Here is a 3,098-nt window from a genome sequence, read left to right on the forward strand (position 1 = left end):
ACAGCAGGAGAGTATCTGTTCAAGAGACAGCATATGCAAAGGTGAGTAATGTCTAATTCCTTGGATCTGTTTCAAATGGCAGCGTTCATGAAATCCAGAGGAGTGGAAATGGTGTTTGGCAAAAATAGCCCACTTAAAGGGGAAGGAGTGCAGCGTCTATTGGCACATGGAGCTGTTAGCAAACAAAAACTATGGTTAGTGGCAATTAGGGTTGTTGCAGGAGATGTTCCATTTGCTCCAAACCCAAAAATAATGGAAAGGACTGAGTGGAAAGGCTGATGTTTTTCTCCCACAAAACTATTAACACTGCCTACAGTATTGCAGCCTACTTCACAAGGGGTTCCCCTATATTTCCTGGATATATCAGAAAGCAATACACACTTCTGCTTCATCTAACACATGCTTCAGTCTGGGTTCTTATGCACTTTTAACGATTATAATTTTTCCTGTATCAGTTAATTTTTCATCATGTTACCACAAAATATTCAAGTACCTCTGAAGACGTATCGTCTATATTTGGGTGGCTGCCATTTCAATGAGACTTCTCTACAAAATAAAGGTTTAAAGCTTATGTTAAAAATGAACTCTGTAACATAACTTGAAACAAGTTGCAGCAAATGCTGTGCCATCATACCATCTGTGTTCAATTACAGCTCTAAAGCTCTACTCCTATTGCTTCCTAAAGTGGAAAATAATGATAAAAAATAAAAACAGATAAGATGAAGAAGCATTGTGTATTGGAATACATTATGAACCTGAGTCTTACGATGCTTGCTTCAAAAAATGAACTCATCTGTACCTGTAAACTGCAACAAAGCATCTTGGGGGAACCAAAGAGGAAGGTTATGTATTTCTTCACATTTAAATTAAGCAACGGTGATGTTCTCACCTGACACAGCTAGTAAATTTTTGTGAGCTTCACTCTACACAATATTGCCCATTTTGTTTTTTTTAGTTCTCTTCACAAGCTTTCCAACAATATTCTGTAAGAACGTGAATGAAATTCATTAAACCTTGGAGTTAATGGAAGGAACTAGAACTGATGAGAAATAATTTTAAAAATACCCCACTGTTAAATCAATGTCTAAGATAACAGAGGTTGATGGACAAAACTTACACGGAGAAAAGCGTACATTATGAGAAACCCCAACACACATCTTAAACCACAAGAAAAGGTAGTAAGAGATCCAAAACCAAACCCTGCAGGTAAAATGCCATCACAGAAGTACTAACTGCTCTTCATGTGATATAATTAAAAAAGCGCTGTTCTTAAAAATTCGACTTTGTCATGCAGAGCTTAAAATAGCACGTTCCTGATACTCTGTCAAACTGCAGGATCACTGTTTTGGAGATGTAGAAATATATACCCCCCTGCTCTTGTTATTTTATTGCACTCTCAGGTCTACAGTCACTTTGTCACTGCAGGGTGGAAGGAAGACGAGGAATATGCCGGGAAGCTGCCCCGGAACTGCCTGGAAAACACAGAGAGAGCAGAGAGGCAAGACCAGGAGCCATGAGGCAGAAGGCAGTGCATCTGCGGGAGAACCTGTTGATGCTGTTTTCTCTGGTACTGCACTAACCTGCTCCCGGCCAGTCACTTGTCTAGAACACAAATAACTTCCTCTTGCTTTCCCAGAAGCAAGCACCTCTCTCTTCCTGTGTTATTCCCACACGCTGCCCCATCAACAGATTTTGATGTCAACATCAATCCAGGCCCGTCCTGCGCTGGGGCTCTTCCTGCGTGAGTTGTTTCGGACAGTCAAGCAAATACTTGTGATCCGAGCAAGAGTCGCTCGGGAAGCTGCTGCCGCTTGATTTCCAGTGGCGGCTCCACAGCCGGGATACAGTAACCGGGCACGTGACTTTAGCCCGAGGTTTTATATGAGACCTTGCACCGAACAGGAACAGGGCGGAGAAACCACTGGGGTCTCCCGGAGCCACGACAGCCTGGAGCAAGCCCCCGGGAGGGAATCCCCCTCCCACTCTGGAGGTGCTCCTGTCCCATGGAACTACCTGATACACGAGTCTAGAAGGAAACCTTTAGCCTACCTGACCCTTTTCAAAAGCATGTCGAGGTGCTTTCTCCATCTTATTATTCTCCATTTTATTTCTAATCCCGTGAGACAGTGCTGATCCCAGAGCCCAGGAGAAAGCAGGAGAGGTCAGGACACTGCATACTTGAGACAGGGATTCAAGCTGGGGCATGCTGTTCAGACAGGGGACAAGCGAATGCCAGCTTCCAACACCTTTGGGGAACGCTCTTTTCTTTCACAAAGAGCATTTCCAACATCAGCAATGTTTATTAATACTCTTCCTACTCCTGTCAGCACATTCTCATCAACGTTTGCGTGGTGCTGTCCGAAATGCCCGTTGGCATTTCCAAGGGAGAAGCTTCCCAAAGGGACCGTCCCGCGGCTGCCAACCCGCCAGCCCCAAGAGGGTCTCCCATGGCCCCGCCGCCATGCCCGGGCGCCCATCCTCTTCTGGAGCTTTCCTTTCCAACCCATAGGGTAGGATGAGGCTCCCGGGGCGCGGTTCGATGCGGGGCCGTCCTGCGTGTGCCGGGACAGTCCCGCTCCTTGCGCACCCCGAGACTCACGCACCCACCCACCCACCCGCCCGCCCGCGAGGCTCGGCGGGGGTTACTGGAGACTCTGGGCGGCACAAAGCCGGGAGAGCCCGCCCGGGGCGACACCCGCGCGCACACCGCGGCCGCACGAGGCGGTGCTGCCGGATCCGCTCTGCGCCGCAGGCGCGGGCCCCGCGGGCCGGTGCTGAGGGGGGCGGGGGCGGGACACGGCCCCGGAGGGGCGGCAGCGCCGAGACCCCCCCGCGACCCCCGGCTCTGCTCGTGAGGGGAGCGGGCGGGGCCGCCGGTGGCTCTGGGCGTGTCCGCGCGGGGGGGGGGGGGGGGGGGGGGGGGGGGGCGGGGGGGGCGGCCCCGGGGGGGGGGGGGGGGGAGACGAGGAGGGGGGAGGTTCGCGCGCGCCCTCGCGCGCCGTTGCCATGGCGCCGCTTGACGTCACGGGCGGCGCGCGGCCCGCGCGGTGCGGCGCGGTGATTGGCGGAGACGCCCCGTGCGCGGCGCCGGCGGAGGG

The sequence above is a fragment of the Neopelma chrysocephalum genome, unplaced genomic scaffold (genome assembly GCF_003984885.1).
Source record: "Neopelma chrysocephalum unplaced genomic scaffold, ASM398488v2 Primary Assembly neopelma1_86, whole genome shotgun sequence".
NCBI lineage: Eukaryota > Metazoa > Chordata > Aves > Passeriformes > Pipridae > Neopelma > Neopelma chrysocephalum.